The 24,410-nt window shown below is 45.9% G+C and overlaps 1 long non-coding RNA gene across 2 annotated transcripts in view; it reads left to right on the forward strand.

Moving 5' to 3' along the window:
• LOC144668715 (uncharacterized) overlaps positions 1-20,489 on the forward strand; it is a 235,273-nt gene extending 214,784 nt beyond the window's left edge. For both annotated transcript variants that reach the window (XR_013573544.1, XR_013573543.1), the window contains exons 2-3: positions 19,268-19,399; positions 20,209-20,489. This is a non-coding gene — a long non-coding RNA (uncharacterized LOC144668715). The remainder of the gene's footprint in view (positions 1-19,267; positions 19,400-20,208) is intronic.
• The last annotated feature ends 3,921 nt before the right edge of the window (positions 20,490-24,410 follow it).

The raw sequence follows: 24,410 nt of genomic DNA on the forward strand, positions 1-24,410 counted from the left end.
GCTCCTGCCGAGGTCGGCTTCGTCCGTGAGTAACAGTGAGTTGCTGCTGCATCGCCTTCTTCAGGGGGTGTCTGTAAACACCAGCCAATGCTTGAGACCCGCTGCACCAAAACTGAACCCAGTCCGATTACTGTCCTCAGCAATATCCCTGTTTGCAAACCACAAATGCTGCTGTCATTTTCTGTTTGGGAGTTGAATATTTGCACCTTCATCCTCCTCCCTAAGTGTTCTAATATTCTGCACCCAAATCATTGATTTTAAATATCCAAAGAAGGGCCCTGGGGCTCTCCAATTCCGATCTTGACCAGAATCCATGAACGCAATTCTTCCTGTCAAATCAAGTAACATCTATTCACACTCTGAGGTTTCCCCTTCAACTTTATGGCTAGTTTTTTATTCTCCAATAAGTTTCTTGGGAGACACACTGTTGAAAAAAATCCATATGCATCTATTGAACATCCCTTATTAAATATTGGTGAGGTGAGAGGCGAACTCTTCTCCTCTTCCAATGGTGCCATGGAAACTGCAATGTCTCAAATAAAAGACAGCACCTCATGTAATGTAGTAATCCTTCAGTACGCCTGCATTTAATGTACCCTGAGGACCACAGGGACATGAGCATTCAATGCTCAGCCAACCGAGCCACAAATGAATATCTTGGGGTAGCTCTCTCCTGTATCAAAGTGAACTTTCCAATGTAACAGTGATAATGGGCTAAGGGGGTTCTAGACCCCATTGTTGTGCCATTGTGCAGCAGAAAGAGTTAATGACTGGAATTTCACAGCTCCGTGACAGAGGGGGTGGGGCTGTAAGATGCAGCAAGCGATTCTAAATGCCATTGCCTTCGGTGGGGGATGGTAAAATTCCACCCAATGGCGGCTGTGCATGTTGGGTGGAGGCTGACCAAGGAAGGGTTGGCGGGGAAAGGTGGGACAGTGTCCAGGCAAAGGTGGAAAGGGATAGTGCTGGCTGTCCAAGTGCCCTTTCAATATGGCGCCCTGACCTACGACCCCAAGAAGTAACGGCAGGGATGGTGGCTTCCTGTCTGCCCTCGCCACAAGAATCGGCGAGCTCCTCACGGACGCACAGCCCCCTCCCCACCCGAGCAGAAATCACCTTTACCTTCGCGCCTGCCACTGAACTTAGACTCCAGAATGGGCGATTCCGGCCATTAAATCTGTTTCCACAGACTCTCCCTGACCTGCTGAGTATTTCCATCCTTTTCTGCTCTTATTTCTTATAATACACAAGCTTGTTACAGGGGTTGTGGGATGGTAGAGATGACTTTGCTGCTCCTGTGAAGCTTGTTTTTATAAATTGCCTTGAAAGGAAAGAGTGCAATCCTTTTGAATTTTACATGGGGTGTCTCTAAAATAAAAAAAAAAATCTATTCGAAGTAGAAGATTGTTGGGAACTAAAGGAAAATGCGTTGAATCTGCTCTCAGGATCTAACAATTTGTAAAACCACGCACATTGGCACATGAAGGGCTAATGAATACTGCATATTTCTTTCAGTTCAATAACACCAGACATAAAAACATGATGAAAGGCTTGCGTATCGGCTAAGAGCTAAGGCAGCAGAGTGTGTACACCCGCTAAGCAGAGACAGTATCACCATTGTGCTGGAATGCAGCATTTTAGAGGGTAATGGGGAGTCCGTGGCATAGTGGGATTGTTGCTTAGACTGATATTCTAGTGAGTCAAGGTAATGCTCTGGTTCCAATCCCACCATGGTAGATGGTGAAATTTGAATTTGATAAAACTCTGCCTCAGCCAATGTTCGCACTCCCTTGTGTTCCAGCAGGAGTTACTGCACAATGGTCAGAGGTACAAACCTGGGGATCTCTTTTGCCCTTCCCTGGCCTGGCATACTGAGACCAACGGGATCACATCCCTCCCTCCGGCCTGACTGAAATAAGCTGACACAAGTACAGGCCGGACATCAAACCCCGACATCTTCCTGGATTGTCCTGCCTGGATGAACCCGCCGCTGGGTTCACATCACAGGACGTCCGCCATTCATTGACCTTTGAATCAGGCTCCCTCCTCTTTCTGGATGGCCAGAATTGCCCCACCATTATTTCCATTGGATTTTCAAGAATTTACAACAACAACTTGCATTTATGCAGTGCCTTTAACATTGTACCATGTCCCAGGAGCGTTACCAAACAAAACTTGACACTGGGCCTCATAAAGGGATATTAAGGCAGGGCTTAAGTCAAAGCTTGGTCAAAGAGGTAGATTTTCAGGAGCGTTTTCAAGGAGAAGGGGGAGGTAGAGAGGCAGAAAGGTTTAGGGAGGGGATTCCGGAGCTTAGGGTCACAGCAGCTGAAGGCACGGCCGCCAGTGGTGGAGCGATGAAAGCCAGGGATCTCGAGAGATCCGAATTGGAAGGTCTCAGGAAGCTGTAGCTTTAAATTGGGCTGCACTGTTGCCTCATCCTTCTGAATTGTAAAAATTCTTCCAGTATTCCCATCATTCGAATGTTCAAGAGTTTGCATTTACCAGAAGGGCTGCTGAAACCACTCTACACTTGGTTTGCAAAGTACTTATTGGAGGAATACATTCCCACATTCAGGTTTCTTTGCACAATGTCAGCCAAGTTGAGTCAGCCCTCGTTCTGATGTCCCAGTGATTAGGCCTTGGATGCGATGAGGTTAAATTCTATCATTCAGCCATAAGGCTGCCTGTGAAATTCTTGCAGTTTCTTTCGGGCCACTACATTTTTTTTCTTTTTTTCTATTAGTTCGTGGGATGTGGGCTTCACTGGCTGGGCCAGCATTTATTACCCATCCCTAATTGCCCTTGAGAAGCTGGTGGTGAGCTGCCTTCTTGAACCGCTGCAGTCCATGTGGTGTAGGTATACCCACAGCACTGTTAGGGAGGGAGTTCCAGGATTTAACCCAGTGAATGATGATATGGTCCAAGTCAGGATGGTGAGTGGCTTGGAGGAGCCCTTGCAGGTGGCAGTAGTGTTCCCATCTATCTGCTGCCCTTGCCCTTCTAGATGGTAGAGGTCGTGGGTTTGGAAAGTGCTGTCTAAGGAGCCTTGGTGAGTTTATTGTAGATGGTATACACTGCTGCTACTGTGCGTCGGTGGTGGAGGGAGTGAATGTTTGTGGATGGGGTGCCAGTCAAGCGGGCTGCTTTGTCCTGGATGGTGTCAAGCTTCTTGAGTGTTGTTGGAGCTGCACTCATCCAGACAAGTGGGGAATATTCCATCACACTCCTGATTTGTGCCTTGTGGATGGTGGACAGGCTTTGGGGAGTCAGGAGGTGAGTTACTGCCTGAAGAATTTCCAGTCCCTGACCTGCTCTTGTAGCCACAGTATTTATATGGCTGGTCCAGTTTGGTTTCTGGTCAATGGTTACCTCCAGGGTGCTGATAGTGGGAGATTCAGTGATGGTAATGCCATTGAATGTCATGAGGAGATGGTTAGATCTTCTCTTGTTGGATATGGTCATTACCTGGCACTTGTGTGGTGCGAATGTTACTTGCCACTTGTCAGCCCAAGTCAGATATTGTCTAGGCCTTGCTGCATTTGGACATGGACTGCTTCAGTATCTGAGGAATTCCTGCAGTGATGTCTTGCGACTGAGATGACTGACCTCCAACAACCACAGTATTTTCCCTTGTGCTAGGTATGACTCCAACCAGTGGAGAGTTTTCCCAGATTCCCATTGACTCCAGTTTTGCTAGGGCTCCTTGATGCCACACTCAGTCAAATATGATATCAAGGGCAGTCACTCTCACCTCACCTCTGGAGTTCAGCCCTTTTGTCCATGATTGAACCAAGGCTGTAATGAGGTCAGGAGCTGAGAGGCCCTGGTGGAACCTAAACTGAGTGTCAGTGAGCAGGTTATTGCTTAGTAAGGGCCGCTTACCCAACTGATGACTCTTAATTGTCAGTCAGACAGTCTTTATTTCCCATATCTTGTAACTAATGAACAAAAGTATTCAAATAAATTTTTTTTTTAAAATACCATTTTTTTAATGCCACTCTGATTTTCCCCAGTGTTGCTGAGAGCGGTGCCCTGGAGATTGAACTTTAATTCTTGGGGGGGGTTCCAGCCTTCAGGGCAATCCAGAGAGTTGGGAACCCTGGTCAAGGAAGGGAACAACCATCCAGGAATCCTGTTCGTCATTGCTATCCAGTGACCCCTGCTGGAAAGTGCCACTGTGTCTGGCTATCAGGGAACGAGGACCCTTGGCCAAGATAGTTACAGCTTCGGGAGAAACGTGTGCTTAAAAGCTTGGCCATAACGTGGAGCCTGCTTCTGTAGAAGCCATCCTGCACTATAAACAGAGCTGTCTCTGCAACACTGCATCAACGGTCAGTTCTGGAGATGCTCTATTTGCTGTAAACAGTGTGGTAAATTCATCAATCTCACACTCAGCGGGGAATGTCAGCAAAGGCCAGAGAGACAGGGCTACAACAACGTAGCATTGATTCACTGATCTGCCCTCCCATCGGGAGCAGTTCCCCAGTAGGACTTTGAAATCAGTGAATTTGACCTGATGTGTGGTGTAGTCGAGAGCATTAGAGTGTGAACAACATTATAGTGAGTACATTACTACATGTGAGTGTACCACCTTAGTGAATATAACATTATACTGAATACTCTGATGATTGTAACACTATAGTGGGGACTTCTTTTGGATGAGATGTTAAACTGAGGCCCATCTACATGTTCAGCAAGAGGTTAAATATCCCAAGGACTATACAAAGAAGAGCAGGGGAGTTTTCCTGGCAACATTTATCCCTCAACCAACGGATGTTTTTTTGCAATCTTTCTGTGTATAAATTGACTATTACGTTTTCCTACAAAACTACAATAATTTTACATCGAAAGTAATCTATTGGTGTTAAAGTGCTTTGATGTGCGTAATAAGCTGTTGGATAAATGCAAGCTCCTTCCTTTTTAAATACCAGTTTGCTCCAGGTGGCAATAGCTGCCTCCAACAACAACAACAATTCATTTACATAGCACCATTCGACCTAGTCAAACATTCTAAAGGCTCATTATAAAATAAAGCGTGACACTGAGCCACATTAGAGGGCATTAGGGCAGATGACCAAAAACTTGGCCAAAAAGGTAGGATTTAAGGAATGTCTTAAGGGAGGAAAGCGAGGTAAAGAGGCAGAGAGATGTAGAGGGGATATTCCGGAGCTTGGGGCCTAGGCAACTGAAAGCACAGCCACCAATGGTGGAGTGATTATAACTGGGGGTGAACAAGAGGCCAGCATTAGGGGAGCGCTGGGATATTGGAAGGTTGTGGAGCTGGAGAAGGTTGCAGAGATAGGGAGGGGTGGGGTCATGGAGGGATCTGACAACAAGGATTAGAATTTTAAAATCAAAGCATTGCTTTACCAGGAACCAATATAGAGCAGCGAGCACAGGGGTGACAGGAGAGTGAGACTTGGTATGGGCCGCAGAGTTTTGAATGGCCTCAAGTTTACAGAGGGTAGAATGTCGGAGAGCAGCCAGGGATGTGTTGGAATAGTTGAGTCTGGAGTTAACAAAGGGCTGAATGAGGGTTTCAGCATCAGGTGAGACAGTTCACGTGGGCAATATTACAGAGGTGGAAAAAGGCCGTTTTATTCATGACATGCATATAGTCAAAACTCATCGAGGAATCTAATGTGACACCAAGATTGTGAAGGCACTGGCTTAATCTCAGGGACAGGGATGGAGTTAGTGGCTAGGAATGGAATATGGAACAGGGACTGAAAACAATGGCCAGAATTTTCCAGCCCCATTGGCTTGTGCGGACAATGAGGCGAGAAGGCAAAAAATCGGTTTCATATCATACCGTCGTGAAACCAGTTTGTGATCGTCCGCTCCACCCAGCAATGACAGGCCATGTTTCCCAAGACCAGACGCCAGAAACGTCATTTTAATACATCTGCATCGAATTATAAGCCTTGTTCACTGGCATAATCCCCCCACACTGGATCATCTGGGCACAACAGCATGTTTCACAACTGTACATAAGCAATGTGGGCCTGGCAGACTGCACTTCACTGGCAACTTCGAGGTTTGTTTGCCTACCTCGCTTCGGGCAGCACTCGCAGTCATCAGCGCCAGGCTTCACTGGCAGTACCACATCACTTTTAGGGGGTCTCATGGGCAGTTCTCTATCTACCAGACCAGCCATATGTAGGTGGCTTTTCAATGGCTGCAGGGCTGGGGCTTGCTTGGGGAAGGGGGAGAAGTGGCCTCAGGCAAGGGAAGAGGCTGCAGGGTGAGGGCTGTGCTGGAGAAGGGGGGTATCCCGGGGTATGTGTGGAGGGGCACATGTTGACCTGTGCAAGTGGCTTCAAGATGGTGAGGGCTGAGGAGGCAGCCTCCAGAGGAGATGAGGCCAGATGGAGATGTAAGGGTGTGTGTGTGAGAGAGTGAGTGGTGATGTCCCTTGATGCCAGTGACTGTGTGATGTCCTTATGAGTGTGTGAGTTTAGAGTGATGAAAAGGTTGCCTTACCCTGGCGGCATGAATAAGATCATTCATCCGGTTTCTGCACTGGACAGCTGACCTCTTGAGTGCAGCATTGGCACTGATCACCTCTGCCACCTCCTCCCAAGCTGGAGTGATGGGCCTCCTGCGGCCGGAGCAGGGCTAGAGGACATCATGGCAGGCCTACATGGCATCCAAAAGGCAACCCGTGGATACGTCACTGAATGGGGGTGGGGAGACTGCACTATTCTTGGCTTTTGGGGCCATGTCTTCACCAGAGGAGTCCTGGGCTGCCAACATTGAGAAAGGTGTGCGCGGCTGCAGGTTAAATATGGCACCCCGCGCAAGGAGGCGGTGAGGTAACGGTGTGGTGGGCAAATCGGAGACCGCCCACCAGTGAGGCGGCATGTTTCCTGTGGCTGTATAATTAATGAGGCGGGAATGGGATGGTACTGCACAAAAACCCGCTATTGCGGCCGACGGGCAAAGCGATTTTTTTCCCGCCCACTACCGCACTTTGTACAAACCTGGGATGAATCCGCCCAACGGCTTCAGTCTTCCCAATATTTAACTGGAGGAACTTTTTGTCCATCTTCATTCACCTAATTTAGGGCAAGTTGTCGGACTATGTAGGAACCCCAAAATAAAAATAAAAATAGATGGAAAAACTCAGCAGGTCTGACAGCATCTGCGGAGAGGAACACAGTTAACGTTTCGAGTCCGTATGACTCTTCAACAGAACTAAGGAAAAATAGAAAAGAGGTGAAATATAAGCTGGTTTAAGGGGGGGTGGGACAAGTAGAGCTGGATAGAGGGCCAGTGATAGCTGGAGATAACCAAAAGATGTCACAGACAAAAGGACAAAGAGGTGTTGGAGGTGGTGATATTATCTAAGGAATGTGGTAATAGGTGACATTAAGGGTAGAAAGCAGGACGAGCAAGGTACAGATAGCCCTAGTGAGGGTGGGGTGGGGGGAAGGATTCTCTTAAGGTTAACTTGCAGGTTGAGTCAGTAGTTAGGAAGGCAAATGCAATGTTGGCATTTATTTCTAGAGGAATAGAATATAAAAGCAGGGATGTGCTGCTGAGGCTTTATAAGGCTCTGGAGAGACCGAGGGCATTCTGTCCGCAAGCATTACCCAGACCTCCCTGTCGCTTGCCATTTCAACACTCCACCCTGCTCTCTTGCCCACATGTCCGTCCTTGGCCTGCTGCAATGTTCCAGTGAAGCTCAACGCAAACTGGAGGAACAGCACCTCATCTTCCGACTAGGCACTTTACAGCCTTCTGGACTGAATATTGAGTTCAACAATTTTAGATCATGAACTCTCTCCTCCATTCCCACCCCCTTTCCGATCCCCCCTTTTTCCAATAATTTGTATAGATTTTTCTTTTCCCACCTATTTCCATTATTTTAAATGTATTTCCATCCATTGTTTTATCTCTACCTTTTAGCCTATTTCAATCCCTTCCCCCCATCCCACCCCCACTAGGGCTATCTGTACCTTGCTCATCCTGCTTTCTACCCTTAATGTCACCATTAGCACATTTCTTAGATAATATCACCACCTCCAACACCACTTTGTCCTTTTGTCTATGACATCTTTTGGCTATCTCCACCTATCACTGGCCCTCTATCCAGCTCTACCTGTCCAAAACCCCCTCCCCATAAACCAGCTTATATTTCACCTCTTTTCTATTTTTCCTTAGTTCTGTTGAAGAGTCATTCGGACTCGAAACGTTAACTGTGTTCCTCTCCGCAGATGCTGTCAGACCTGCTGAGTTTTTCCAGGTATTTTTATTTTTGTTTTGGATTTCCAGCATCTACAGTTTTTTGCTTTTATCTCTATGTAGGAACCCCCTTGGATACTCATTTGTCTTTGTTCAATGTTAGGATCTTTTGGAGATTAGGGTTTGCAAGTCCAAGTTGACTATTCATTTATCTCTTGTTTTGTCAGAGGCTGATCCTGCCAACTTGGAAAAATCCCAGGCATTCCAAAAATGGAGGACCTCCAACAAGAAAAACAGCGATGTTTGAAATTTTAGGTCTTGAAAGGAAATACACAGATTCACAATTTCCACTACCCGAGTAATATCTGTGAAAAGGCCAAACCTTAATGCTTGTCATCGGATAGCATTTCTTACTCAGGTTCAGAAGCATAACTGATGCTCATTTATAGATAATATTAATCAGCTTTTCCATATACTAATGTAATGTTCAACAATGTGATTTATTTTGCCCCTAGTAATGTAGTCCGCTGCTACAAAACAAATCCATTTAGCACGCAATGTCTATTGTGATAATACACTGAATTTGATTATCCCATTCCTCTATTAGACCAAAAAAGTACCTTCTGCCTATGTCCAGCTAATTAAACTGCTGTATCAGATAATGTCAGATCCTCTTACATTTTCAAGGACAAGTTTGAAGCTATTTGGCCTGTTTTCTTAAGAGTTTTGCTTGAAGATTGATTTGCAGTACTTTAGTGGTTGTACTCTTATAACTGTTCCTTTCAGTTGCTCGTTTTTATCTTGTAGATCGTACATTTGGGCACAAAGGTTTATCTTTGTTTTTTATATCCTTTCTTAGTTATATTCAAGGCAAGAAATAATGTAAAGGAATATTCCTGAGGAGAACGTTGATGACCTGTACCCCATCAGCTCCTGGCCATTTGTTTTTCTCCGGTTTAACTCATTTCCCAAATCATTTCCTTTTAATTATTTTCACATCTCTCATCTCACTTTTACCGTTTGTTCAGAATTTAACCTGCTCCATGCCACCCTTCTCTTTACTAAATTGGGAACTGAAGTGCTCGTCAATATCTCTGCCAATTTCTGCTGATACTCTACACATGTATTGCACTGCTAGTATAGTCCAGTCACCAGTGCATCTGCGTACATCAATATTGCATAGGAACATAGGACTTAGGAGCAGGGATAGGCCGTTCGGCCCTTTGAGCCTGTTCAGCCATTTGATAAGATCATGGCCGATCTGATTGTGGCCTCAACTCCACTTTCCTGTCTGCCTCCCTAACCCTTGACCCCCTCGTCTATTAAGAACCTATCTAACTCAGCCTTGAATAAATTCAATGACCCAGCCTCCATTTCTTTCTGGGGAAGAGGATTCCACGGACTAATAACCCTCAGAGAAGAAAATCCTCCTCGTCTCCATCTTAATTGGGAGAGACCTTATTTTTTAAACAGTGCCCCCTAGTTCTAGTCCTCCCCCAAAACTAAGAGGAAACATCTTTCCAATACCCATCCTTGCGGGTAGCACATTTCCAGTTCACAGTGAATGTGTGGTGCCTGCCTCTTATATCAGGAGATTTAGGCATTTAGTGCTTACTAAGTGGGAGCTGTGGGAGCAAATTTCTAGGCCACTGCATTCACGAGGCAGTTTTGCAATCTACTTAATGATGTTTTGTTATATTTATCCAATGTCTTTCACTTTTACAGGACCTTGCTTACCTTTCGGTGTTCCACTGTTCTGATGTTTGTTTTACAAAGCAGATTCTTAAATGCAGGACCTTTAGGACACAAAAGCAATAAGTGAGAGGTGAAAGGTGGCATACGCAAAGGTTAACCGTGCCTCTTGAGAAGTTGGAGGGCAGCTTGGAAATAGGTCAGCCAGTCCCCTCCTGTGATCAGGGACACTATTGTTACGGACGGAATGTATTTTGTTTCTTACTGACCATAGTCGGTATGTTTTGTATGGAAAGAGGTGTGACTCTTCTTACCCTTAGAGTTGGTATTCCAATTAAATATTTCAGCAGAAAGCTTTTGTGAGTTTAAAATAAATAAGTTTATTTATTCTCACATGCTTAACCCAAATTAACACAATGTCACACATACGGCCGTATACACACACACACAAACACATACATAAACACAAAAATCAGATACAGATAAAGAAAGTGCACTTTTACAGATTACAGTTAATTCAGTCTCTGATTTACGATTTCCGGTCTCCCATGTGGCAGTACTTTGGTTTCGTGAATAGTTTCGATGATTTAAAGTTGAAGTGAGTTCTTGTAAAATGAAAGGATCACAGCAAGTTGCGAGGTTTCTTGTGGTTGAATATCTAGGAGGTTGGTTCTCAAGGTGAATTTTGACACTGAAACAGGTTTAGTATTTGGATGCTTGGTGATTTGCAGATATTTTAAAATCTGGTTCTCAGACAGGTTGATGATTGATGGGCATTAAAAGGCAAAGATGGTACAGCCTTTCTCTACAGCCGTTGTCTTGTCGGTGTTCTTCTGCAGCCTGCCCCAGTCTCTTCTCAGTCTTGGAATAGTAAAAGATCTCTGTATCAGAAGTCAGTTTCAGTCACATGGTCAATGGCCACTGTCCACCCAGAATTGCTTCAAGCTAAAAGGCCATTAATATACAATAGGAGATAGATGGTGGCCTTTCATGCTTAACTGGTGGATAACTGGTCTTGTCAGCTTTCCTTTGTTGAACCGTATACCTTAAGACATAGAGTCTAGGAGTCCACTGACTCTGTGTTTTGAGTAAGCTTTAAACAAAGGCAAGTATGAATTCCACAGACAACATTTGTGTTGAGATAAAAACAGAATTACCTGGAAAAACTCAGCAAGTCTGGCAGCATCGGTGGAGAAGAAATCAGTTAACGTTTCGAGCCTTCATGGCCCTTCGGCAGAACTGGAGCATAGTTAGAAGAAGGGAGAAATATAAATTGGTTTAAGGTGGGTGGTGGGGGGGTGGGGGAGAGACACATTGAGGGTGTGGTGTGATTGTGGAGATGAGCAGATAATCAAAAGATGTCACAGACAAAAGGGTCAAAGAGGTGTTGAAGGTGGTGGTATTCGTCTGAGAAAAGTGCTAATTAAGAATGGAAGACAGGATATTCAAAGTACAGCTCTAGTGGGGGTGGGGTGGAAAGACTAAAGGTTTTAGTTTTAGATTTAAAAATAATGGAAATAGGTGGGGAAAGAAGAATCTATATAAACTATTGAAAAAAAAGCGGGGGGGGAAAGAAACGGGGTGGGGATGGGGGGAGGGGGAGTTTAAGATCTAAAGTTGTTGAATTCAATATTCAGCCCGGAGGGCTGTAAAGTGCCTAGTCGGAAGATGAGGTGCTGTTCCTCCAGTTTGCGTTGGGCTTCACTGGAACAATGCAGCAAGCCAAGGACAGACATGTTGGCAAGAGAACAGGGTGGAGTGTTAAAATGGCAAGCGACAGGGAGGTTTGGGTCTTTCTTGCGGACAGACCGCAGGTGTTCCGCAAAACGGTCACCCAGTTTGCATTTGGTCTCTCCAATGTAGAGGAGACCGCATTGGGAGCAACGAATGCAGTAGACTAAGTTAGGGGAAATGCAAGTGAAATGCTGCTTCACTTGAAAGGAGTGTTTGGGCCCTTGGACGGTGAGGAGAGAGGAAGTGAAGGGGCAGGTGTTGCATCTTCTGTGTGGGCATGGGGAGGTGCCATAAGTGGGGGTTGAGGAGTTGGGGGTGATGGAGGAGTGGACCAGGGTGTCCCGGAGGGAACGATCCCTACGGAATGCCGTCAGGGGGGGTGAAGGGAAGATGTGTTTGGTGGTGGCATCATGCTGGAGTTGGCGGAAATGGCGGAGGATGATCCTTTGAATGCGGAGGCTGGTGGGGTGATAAGTGAGGACAAGGGGGACCCTATCATGTTTCTGGGAAGGAGGAGAAGGCGTGAGGGAGGATACGCGGGATATGGGCCGGACATGGTTGAGGGCCCTGTCAACGACCGTGGATGGAAAACCTCGGTTAAGGAAGAAGGAGGACATGTCAGAGGAGCTGTTTTTGAAGGTTATGTCCATTTCAGGAGGAGGCCTCCACCCATGGTTATTCAGTTCATAACTTTCTAGAAGTTGATTACCTGTGTTGAGTAGACAAAGGTCAGCTGACCCCTTTGGCAGCCATTTTAACATTTCATCAGTGTCCATTTTAAACAACTAAAAGGCAGTCCCAGAAGCTTCCATTTGAGCACAGACCAAGTATAACTTTATGAATATGAATCACCTTTACTGGGCATGAAAATTGTTATGGTTGGTCCCTGGGTGAGGTCCTCCAGATTGTTCTGCTCCCAGGTGAGGAGGGATGAACTGGCTCCCCTTTTTTATTCAACCACCTCAGTTACTTCAATTTAAAAGGCTAATTTAAAAAGCACCCCTTCCCTCCTGGATACCTTTTCCCAGTCTAATTGTATTTATAAGGAGCCAATTTAACCAGACTTTCTCGAGTCAAAGAAAGAGTAGGTTTATTCGTTACTAAAAATCCAAGAAAAATAATAAAAGCGCAATACACATACATACAGATTAGAAATGAGAAGTTGAGTCAAAAAATAAAAGCTAAATAAAAATACACAAATCAGTCTTTGGTTTGTCAGTGAGGAGTAGATGGTAAAACGTTGTGGCCATGGAGGTGGGTGATTCTGGTAGAGCTGTCTTTGGCAGTTGAGCAGTTGGTTTGGAGACACTTGGTTCTGCAGGTTAGCTGAAGGAGTTGTCCTGTTTCCTTTTTGATTGTGGCTTTGCTGACTTGTGACTTGTGATTTGTGACTTGCTTCCAGCGACAGAGAGAGAAGAGATTTTTTTACCTGCCAGCTGTGGGGATGCCTAGTTGCTGTTCTTCTGCGGTGACCTTCACAGCACACACTAGCGCACAAGAACCAGCATACCAGAACTAGAACATAGAACATACCAGAACTAGCATACCAGAACTAGAACATAGAACATACCAGAACTAGCATACCAGAACTAGAACACACTGATCAGGTTTGCAACTGGCTTTTTAAACCCCTTTTCTTGTGTATCCCTAGAATGGAAAACCAAGCAAGTCTTTCACCCAGTATCTGCTTCCTCTCAACTCGGATCATTTCCACATTCTGAGATATAACTCAGCAGGAGGCGTTTTCTGCTGAGATGTGGTAATCGGTCTCCATTGTCTCCATAACCACAGGAGATTAGAGTTCAGCCTTTTGCATTGCATCTCTCCCTTTCAAGTGTTTCTGTTTGAAGTAGGTCTTGACATCCTTCAGGTGCGACATTCCCATGTCCTCTGGGCTAGTTTGTCAAGTGTAATCCACATAGGAATTTGCCAGAAAGTGTTTACTTTACGGTCTCAGCCAGCTTTTGCTTGTACACCCTTTTTAAAAAACATATATGACTTCCTCAAAAAGTTCAATATGCCTATAAGAATTTGGGCTGTGATCCACTGTCATGACACAATGCATGAAGGCCTAATGTCCAATCACAAGGAAAATATTTCTGTGTCCTCCTGTGCAGTCATTTGCCCCTCAGGTTCTCTCTAAATCCCCCGAGGTGTCATCACTCTCATTGGTATTCGATTGTTTTGAGAGTGCTGTGCTCCCCAAAGGGTTCTTGCATCTCGCTTACCTCTTCACACTCCACCAGATGGCCTTACTATACTCCTGAACCCTTTGTAGGTGCAGGGTGAGCATCTTCTGAAACTCAAGGAAATTTCTAGACTCTTGTATGCCTGCCAGAAACTCCAATAGCTCCTCAAGCTCAGTGAATATAGAACTGAATTTGCTCGAATGGGGTTTTTTTTAAGGAAAATGATGGGACAGATGAACACCCATATCCTGCTATGCCTGTGGGAGTGCCAGGATGCTCCTCATGCCCTGGACGTCTAGGAACTGCCTTCAGTTGCTCGAGCCTGAGCTCAAGGTTTATGCGAGTACAAGGGAGAGTATGCTCTCCACACATGTGTGTGTTTATAGTAGTGTAATTGTGTGAATTATGCAGCACAATCACTGTGTCCCACTAGACAGGAGAAGTCAGACTAAATCGCATGGGAAGGTAAATAAATCAGAACAATTTAATGGCATAGCACCAACAACAACTTACATTAAATTGGTGCTATAAAAATATAATAAAAAGTGCCAAGGCATTTCACAGGAGCACGATAAGACAAAGCATGACACCGTGCCACAAGGTAATAGGTCAACTGGTCAAACAGGTAGGTTTTAAGGAGCATCTTAAAGGAGGAAAGGGAGGCAGAGAGGCAGAGGGGTGTAGGGAGTGTGCCCCAGAGCTTGGAGCCTGGGCAATTGAAGGCACGGCCACCAATGGTGGAGCGATTAAAATCGGGGATGCACAAGAGGCCAGAATGAGATGAGTGCAGATATCTGAGGATTGTGGGGCTGGAGGATTTTACAAAGATAGAGAGGGGCGAGACAATGGAGGGATGTGAACATGAGGATGAGAATCCAACCCAAACAATTCGGCAGGAAACATCAAGGTGGAGTTTTGTCAAAAGAGCTGAAAGCCAATTCCACTCACAAGCATGTTAATGTCGCCGTTTCATTTTCTATCTTAATGGAATGAAGACCTGATCTCTGCTTTATATAATTCTAACCCTTCTAAGCTACAATATCTACAGGAAATAATGAGAGCAGTGTTCATTCTTCAAATAGTAATATTATCTTGTTCCAGGGAATGGAGTGGTCATTCATGACAGCTCCTGGTCCATAACTCTATACTATGAGAACAATTGTAAGCATTAGCCTGTTTATATAGATTTTTCATTATCCACTTGTATTTTTAATTACATGCTTGCAGATTACATTCAGCACCTTGTCAGTGGGGCTGGGTTTACATAGTCACCACAGGCTACATATAAAGCAACCACAAACAGCAGATAACAAAATGTCAACAGCAAGATTTAATTAAAACTCAGGGAACATTTGGCATTTGGTGCTGGAGGAGGAATCTTTGCGCAGAGACAGGGAATACTCAGTATCAGCCTCGCTGCTGCACCATATTCTATCTGTTACAATTTAATGGATGACGGGGTCCCAGTTTTATGACTGCCTCTTATTTGAAACTTCATGTGGAGCCTGTGATTCAGAGCATCGATGTACAGCAAATTTTCTCACGGCACCTGTTCCGTTTTGTCCTTCTGCTAGTCAAATTTGGGTGTAATTGCCGACTTAATAATGATATTGTTAAGGTAGATTTAACCTAAGGCCCTTGGCAAAAACCAAAGTGAATGAGTCGAACTGAACGAAAGGTCTTTTGGTGGAAATACATCTCCCAGTGAGGGCAATTGTCTAAAAATGACTCAGGTGAAACCTGCTGATTGCCCTCCTATAGTTTGCCAAGTATCATTATGTAATCATGAGTGTTTCCGATGCGGAGTTACATCCCTATATCGTGTAAGTGTCTTGAGCAGGTGTGCTTTAAAATGCAACAGTTTCTTCACTATAAGCTGACAAGAGCGGCCGTCCTCGATCACTGGGTACACTGTTGTAGTAATTACGGGTTTTGTTAAATGTTGGACTGTACCTTTAAGAATAGTCCTGTTATGTAAGGTCACGTGATCTGTGTAAACCAATGTGTCAGCAGCGCGGGTTACCTCCTCAGGCCGTGTAGAGGTAGAGATGGAGTTGAAAGCTCACGTGGAGTTACTGCTGGCTGTTTTGTAAATAAACCTAATGTGTCCACTTAGAAAGTTGTCTCCAGATCAGCTCTACTACAAATAGGCGAGAGGTCCACACTAACAACAATCGTCAGCGCTCTTCGAGTGATGGCCAAGCTGTCTCGGGAGTGCTTGGAAGCACGTTACCGGGTCTCCTGATCGCTTTCAGGTGGATAACACCATGCTTTATAACGGAAGGGACTTGATTGCAATTGTTCATTCTGCTGGCAAGGTCTGGCCTTACAGACTCAGGCTTGTCCCTTTAAGGGGGATTGTGGTCAATCAGGGTTTAAATACTGCTGGGTTCAGGGAGGTTTGCAACTGAAAGTTGCCTGTAAATTGCCCAGTCCAAAAAGAACAGGAAGTGACTGACGTTCCACCTTTTAATACGACTAACATTTTGAAGTTGTGTCTATAGTTTGGCAGCCATTCTGATCATTAATATGTGCATATGTTGAGTGAGTATCTGTTGGGTGGATTTTCCTTTTTATGCATTTAGTTTTCCTCTGTTATCTCCTACAATGTCCTGCAAATATTAACGGTGTGGATAGGATTTCACACAGGATGTGTGTTACCCGGGTAACCTTTTTTTAAGATATGAACTTCAACTGTGACCATAAACATGCTATTCAACAGTGTGCAGCATCACAGGCAGGCCTATTACTGTCCTCAGTCGACATAGTAATTGGTTAATTTCAGCAACCACTGTCCCTCCACTCCCCAGACTAATGGTTATGAACCCCCACATTGTGACTGCAGCTGAATGGACACAGGCCGGGGTTGTAAGTTGTGTCATAGAAACACAAAATAATAGGAGCAGGCCCCTCGAGCCTGCTCTGCCATTCAATATGATCATGGCTGATATTCTACCTCAATGCCAGACTCCCACGCTCTCCCCATACCCCTTGATGCCTTTAGTGTCCAGTGTCATTCCTGACCCCTAGGACACAATACCTTGTCAGGTTGTGCATTTCTCCAGTGGGCTGGTGAGGTGAGGTGGAGGGTGGGAGGGTCTGTGGGCTGTGGGCTAGTGGGGCTGGCAGGGTCCCTATGTGCAAAATGACTGCCATGCTTATTTACATAGCAGCACTGATGTATCAATTCATTGAATGTGTCACATTTTGCAACTTCCAAGAGATAAGATAGAGCACGGGTCTCATGCAAAGCATTGCAATATGGCTGACTGGCTCAAACCTGCCCCGACCTGGAAAAACAGCCATGAAATTTACATCGACATGAATCGGACCCATTCCTTCATTGGCTGATTTGGCCATGTGGGGGGCAGTAAATGCTATCAGCTGGTGAAAGCCAAGTCAGATGCAACGCTGTGTTTTTGACAGTGGTCATGGCTGAGTGGCAGCACTGTCACCTCTGCATCATGAGGGCCAAGGGTTCCAGTCCCACCCTGTGACCTCTCCATTCACAGGATGTGGGTGTCGCTGGCTAGGCCACCACTTTGAGAAGGTGGTGGTGAGCTGCCTTCTTGAGCCGCTGCAGTCCCTGTGTAGGTACACCCACAGCGCTGTTAGGGAGGGAGTTCCAGGATTTTGACCCAGCGACGGTGAAGGAACGGTGATATATTTCCAAGTTAGGATGGTGAGTGGCTGGGTGGGGAACTTGCAGGTGGTGATGTTCCCATGTATCTGCTGTCCTTCTAATTGGTAGTGGTTGTGGGTTTGGAAGGTGCTGTTAAAGGAAGCACATGAGTTAATGCTGCCTCTCCAGTGTGACACTGAGGCAGTGCTGCACTTCTGGAGGTGCAGAACTTTGGATGCGACATTAAACTGAAGCTCTATCTGCCCTCACAGGTGGACATAAAAGAGCCCACAGCACTTTGTGAAGAAGAGCAGGCGAGTTATCCCTAGTGCCCTAACCACTATTTATCCCTCTCAACAGGCCACACATCACAGAAAACAGCTTTGCTGGTCATTATCGCTTTGTTGTTTGTGGGAGCTTGCTGTGCATAAATTGGAGGCCACATTTCCTGGCGCTGGAACAGTGATGACGCCACAAAACGATTTCATGGGATATACAAAGTGGAATGAAACATCCCGAGGTTTGTGAAGGCCATTATATAAATGCAAATTCCTTCTCACTGAGATGTGGTGAAACGCTGTCGCTGGAATGCCTCTGTGTAGTCATCCACATTTACAGTCAGGACGCAGACATTGCAAATGGATTCTTTCAGCAAACTGTACAATTCCTTTCCAAAAAAACTGATCCATGGGTTATTGAATGGGCCTTACAGGCAGCCACACACACAATGAGAGTTCGGGTTGACAGCAGCTCTCACTTTAGGGGATTGACTCGATGATACATATCTTGTACAGCAATGTAGTAAAGTAATGGTGATATTACAGACAGCAGCCATGCAACTATACTGCCGGGATTTCACTGGCAGCTTCACCCGTCCATTCCACAACAAGGCAAAAATCCCATTTCCATTTGCAGAGGCAGGACCCTGTTGCCACGAATCAACTCCCAGGGCCCAGACTCTCACCTACAGCCTCACAGCCTGTGGAGAGCTCGTCTGGATGCAATTCCTGTGGACTCAGCTCTTCTGTCCCGTCTCAACAACAACCGGCATTTCCCATCACGCCTCTTTTAACCTTTAAGGTGCTTCTTAGGAGCATCATCAAACCAAAATCTGATACCAAACCACAAAAGGAGACCCCAGAACAGGCAACAAAATGCTTAAAAGGTATTAAAAAGTATCTTAAAGGAGGCAGCGAGGCAGTGTGGTTTAGGGAGGGAATTCCAGAGTTTAGGCAGCTGAAGGCATGGCCATCAATAGTGGAGCAATAAGGGGTGTGCGCTGGAGGCCTGAATTGGAGGGGGTGCAGAGATCTCAGAGGGTTGTAGGGCTGGAGTAGGTTATGGAGATAGGGAGAGGTGAGGCCAATGAGGGATTTGAAAACAAGGAGGAGAAATTTCAATCGACCTCGACGATGAATATCAAGACCACTTTTGTCTTTTCTGAAGTTGTCGGGAGTAATAATGTTTCCTCCCAGTTATTGTCACCTTGCTGCAACATATATTCCAGACAAAGATGTGCCTCACGTTCATGTTGATGCTCCGGTGTTTGTGTGGAGATCCCCACAAAATTGCAGCACTTGCTGCCAAGCGGTGCTCGCACTCTTTTCCATTTCTATCGGGAGCCCGTTCCCCTTTGTCTGAGGAACACCACGGCCAAAATGTGTCACCAATTCAGGATTGAAATTGATAGGGTGAAGGATCCAGTTCATTTCATTGTTTTCACATTCTGTTCACAGGGGCTGTCCTGCAGCCAGGGAAAGGTTTCTCCCACACAAAAAAAACATTATCCTGATTACTTTTTTCTTGCACTTAATATTTATAGATTGTTTTTTCTCTTCAGGCGAGGTTACAGAAACCATCTCCAGCAGCTGAGTGTGACACGTTTAGTATTCCTGCACTGTTCACCAAACTTTGCTGATCAGCAAATTGCCACTTTGGAGAGAACTGGAGAAGATGTGATTATTCATGACTGGTAGAAATGCCACCCTGCGCTTCTATTGTTTTACTTGCTAAGAGTATAAGTTCTCCCAGTAGCCTACAGAAGGAAGGAACAAAATAAATAAACGGCATTTATTTAGCCTCTTTCATAATCTCAGGGCATCCCAAAGCACTTTGCAGCCAGTGAAGTGCTTTCTTGAGGTACAGCCACTGGTGTAATATAGGAAACAAAGCAGCCAATGTGCACACAGTAGGATCCCACAAACAGCAACGTGATAATGACCGGGTAATACGTTTCAGTGATGTTGAGTGAGGGGTAAATATTGGCCATAACACTGTGGAGAACTCCCGTGCTCATTTTCAAAACAGGGATCTTTTATGGCCACCTGAAAGAGTAGGCGGGGCCTCAGTACAGTAAGGCCTCATCTTAAGCTTTACCTTGTTCCATGTTAAAGCTGCGCAGTCTTTCGGACCGGTATTTCAGTATTTTTTTTGTTATTCATTTATGCGATGTGAGCATCACTAGCTAAGCCCACATTTACTGCCCATCCCTAATTGCCCCTTGAGAAGGTGGTGGTGAGCTGCCTTCTTGAACCGCTGCAGTCCATGTGGTGTAGGTACACCCACAGTGCTGTTAGAGACGGAGTTCCAGGATTTTGACCCAGCGACAGTGGAGGAATGGCGATGTAGTCAGGATGGTGTGTGGCTGCAGTGATCCAATAAACCTGAACACTAACTCGAGGAATAGCACCTCACCTTTCAACTGGGCATTTTATAGTCTTCTCGTCTCAACATTGAGTTCAACAATTTTAGATTGTAATCTCTGCCCCATTTTGTTTGCAGGTTTGGTCTTTGTCTTTTGTTTCTTTCTTATTGGGCTGGATTTTCAAGGCGTTGCGGAGAGACTCATGCAGGGGTGAAAATGGCAGCCTGGACGGCATTCCAGGATTCCTGACCCCATTCCCCAGGGTTTCTGATTTTCAGGAGTTCCTTTTTAAGGGTGTGGGCTGGTCTGATCTAGGCTGCCAATTTCACAATGTCTATTTACACAAAATAAATAGACTTCAAGTGCTTGCAGTTTCAGCTATTGATACTTTAAAGCGTCTGGATTATTGACGCTTTTGTTTGCCTGTAATAAAAAAAGATTTTTTTTTAAGAAAGTGAAAATTTATCAATTAATGTTCTTAAAGCATTTTTACATATCCTATTGTCACTATAGGGTTCACTGCTACACAGTGTATAGTAGGTGAATGGGCATGTAACTACCATAACCTAGCAGGGGGAGGGGGGGGTGGCATGAGGAGGCCATGGGTGGTTGGGGGGCATACCTTGGCATTGGGTGCAAAAGGGACCATAAGGGGTGGGTGGAGGGGCATGAAGTGGCATGGATGGGGCATGGGATGGGTGAAGGGCTAGAGGGCTTTACTTTTCTCATTATAACTGGGGGAAAATCCCACAGCAGCAGGGCAGGCGTTTTAAACAGCCCACCCCAGCACTCAGTCGCCCCTGAGTCGCCTTTGGATTTTTCCAGTGTCGCCTGGCCCGACTACAACCTGCATCTGCCCCCACCCCCCACAATGAAAATCCCATCTTTCCTGACACTTACTCTCAAGGTGGATGGGGTGAGCTGGGAATTTTCCTAACTCCTGTTACCTGCCTTGAGGATGAAAATCCAACCACGGTCTTTCCTTTGTGTTCAGACAGTAACTATTCCGGATTCGGCCATTCACACCTCCTCTAGACACAGCTTTAGTTCCTTTCCTTGTCCCGTTACCATTCCCTTTGACCTTACACCTTTGTCATTGAATCTCTCCTGCCCTTCATCCTCTTCAACACAGATCTTCACTCGTGTTCTTTTTCTCAGCCTCCCTCCCCCACCACTTTCACTTGCTTAAAACCGACTTTATCTCCAACTTTTCCCAGTCGTGACGAAAGGTCACAGACCTGAAGCATTGACTCTGGGCAGAATCTAATGCCCTCCACTGTGGCAGGGGGGACATTTAATCAGGCAGGGGGTTGGCACATGGGGACAACACCCCTCCTTCTGCCTCTGCCCCAATTAAGTTTGGGGCAGAAAGGCCCGTGGACAACCTTCCTCCCCCCCACCCAGCCCTGCCAATTGAGGCCCTTAAGTGGGCAATTAATGGCCACAAAAGGGCCTCATTCTACTGCTCCTGATATTCACCCAGTGATGGGTGGGGGACTCACCGTGCGGGAAGTCCAAACACCAAATCTTGCCAGGGTTGTTGGTCGGCCTCCTGGTCCCACATTCAAAGGCACTGGGTGCCCGATCAAGGGACACACTATCAAGGAGACAGGGCCCACTCAGAGCCAACCCCCCTGCCCTTGCTCCCAACCGCCTCCTCCCCCGCAAACCCCTCTCACCACCACTCACCTGTGGCCAGGGTTCCTCAGAGCTGCTGAGGCTCGGATGGCTGCACTACCTTTCCCAGCCACCAGCTCCACAGTGGTGCTGCCGAGCAATGAAAGACCTGCCAATCTCTAGCTGGCCCATTCTTGGGGGCTGAACCTCCGCCCCTGGCACCCTTAATCCTGGGGAAGGCCCACTGATGCCCAGTTGGCACTTAATGCACAGGCCTTCCCAAAAAGAGACGACGCAAAGGCCTTGCCAGCTCCCCACCTACTTTAAATTCCGCCCTCTGTTTCTCTCTCCACAAATGTGGCCAGACTTGCTAAGTATTTTCAGCATTTTCTGGTTTTATCTAAGAATTACCTGTTGAATGAAGTAATGGTGCCCTGTCCCAGAGGTGGCAAATAGAGACCTTCGGGAGAGATGGGGATTCAAATGGGATAGCACGGGGGGCGCGGATCTTAAAACAAAATTAGGGCCGGGATTTTCCAGTCTCAATGAAAGTCAATGGGACTTTTTGTTGTCCCACCACGTCCGCTGGATCAGGTTCCAACACAGCGGGAGCCAGAAAACCCCAGCCTAGGCTTTTGTACCTGACTCTTCAGTGGCCAAACATCAAAGAGGTCAAATCTCTATCAGTTCTTCTGCCACTCTCTCCTACGCCTCTTTCCCTCTCAGGTGGAGTCCTACACCAAGTGGATACCAAATCATCAGAAGACTTTGGTCTAAAGCCCTGTGGAAAAGGATGGGAAAAGATCTACAAGCGTACAGCCTGCATGCACCATTACCACCATCACACAATCTCCTCTGAAAATCTGGGAAATTCCCCTCTGATCTAACAACCTCCCTGCCCCTTACCCCATCGTCCAACACTTCCTGAAGGAATCTGCAGGCAGTAATTGCAGTAACTCATGAGAAAAACTACAACCACCTTCCATAACTTGATATGTCCTCGACCATGCACTCATCCAGCTACCTACTGATGGTCTGCAGTGAATCTATACTGACCACTCATTCTGGTAATTGACTCCAAAGGTCATTGGCTTTCTGTGAAAAGAAATACTTCCTGATATTTAACCTAACTCCATGTTATCATGACTAACGCTGGTGGCCCCTCGTTCACCTATCCTTGTCTGTCTTGTGTAACTCATCCACTCAAACAGAATCTATCCCCACTTATCACTTCTAAAACCTCAGTCACGTCACTTTAAAGCCAATGAAACGGATCCCAGTGCTAGGATGTTGTGTGAGGCGATCAAGGTGACTCTGATTTCGTATTTGCACTAGGAGGAAGTGCCATTAAACTATATTTACCCTCTAATATTCTGCACTCATTTTGGGGAATAACAATCCTCTCCAGTTTTGCCTTTATAGACCTATTTACATCCACATGTGGACACTTTCCTGACGGGTCAACCAGAGACTGATCATGAATGAGAACCGTAGGTCACTTCAGTCCCATGTGGTCTGTTTTGAAGCTAATTATAGCACAACTGAGAACGTAATAATCCTCGTTAAGATACTCTACAGAGACTAGGGATCAAATCTAGGCTCCTCCTAGTGTCATTGCAAGGGACACTTATTTTAATAACACATCATATGATGCAATGAATTCACTTCACTGACTCATGTCTATTCTTGTTTATTATGAACTTAATGTGGATAGATGGTTGGTTAGCTAACAGGACGCTGAGAGCAAGGGTAACTGAGTCATTTTCAGGTTGGCAAGCTGTAACTAGTGGAGTGCCACAGGGATCAGGCCTCAACAATCCATATCAATGAGTTGGATGAAGAGACCAAACGTAATGGAGCTAAATTTGCTGGTGACACAAAAATAGGAGGAAAGTAAGTTGTCAAGAGGACATAAAGGGCCGGGTTTTCCTCTCCCACCACCAGAGCAGAAAATTCTGCCCAAAGAATCTACAAAGCGATTTGGATAGGTTAAGTGAGTGGACAAAAATTTGGCAAATGGTGTATTTTTTTAAAAATTGGTTCATGGGATGGCTAGGCCAGTGTTTATCACCTGTCCCTAACTGCCCTTGAGAACTGAGTGGCTCACTAGGCCACTTCTGAGACAACCTGGTGGGCCAGACCAGGAAAGGACAGCAGATTTCCTTCCCTAAAGGGCATCAGTGAACCAGATGGGTTTTTACAACAAGTTTTCATGTTCATCCTTGGACTTTTAATTCCAGATTTCCTTTAATTCAAATTTCACCATCTCTGTGGTGGGATTTGAACCCAGATCCTCAGAGTGTCACTCTGGGTCTCTGGACTGCTAGTCTGGTGATAATGCCACTGTAATAATGCCACTACGCCACCACCTCCCCCTAAATGTAGGCCAGGATTTCCCGGTGATCGGGCCCCGGCCTGCGGTTTCATGCTGGCTGGCCAATTAACGGGCAGCCAGTGTGGAGCGTGCGCTGCAGCACTCAGCGCTGTCGGGATGAGGGCGGGAGGAGGACGAGCGCCGAAATTAGCGCATGTGCGCGAGTGCGCGCAGTAAAAGTTCCCTGAGGCACCGAGCTGCCTCAGTGAGTTGAAGATTTTCCAAATAAGATATTAAAATTGTTTTAAAAACATATGACTCTGTCAGATGAGCAGGGACATGTTGGAGGTGAGCGCAAAAAGATTTTCTGTTTTAATCACTGGTCGAAAGCTCATCCCGCCCGTGGAT

Source organism: Cetorhinus maximus, chromosome 27 (genome assembly GCF_964194155.1).
Source record: "Cetorhinus maximus chromosome 27, sCetMax3.hap1.1, whole genome shotgun sequence".
NCBI classification, from domain to species: Eukaryota; Metazoa; Chordata; class Chondrichthyes; order Lamniformes; family Cetorhinidae; genus Cetorhinus; species Cetorhinus maximus.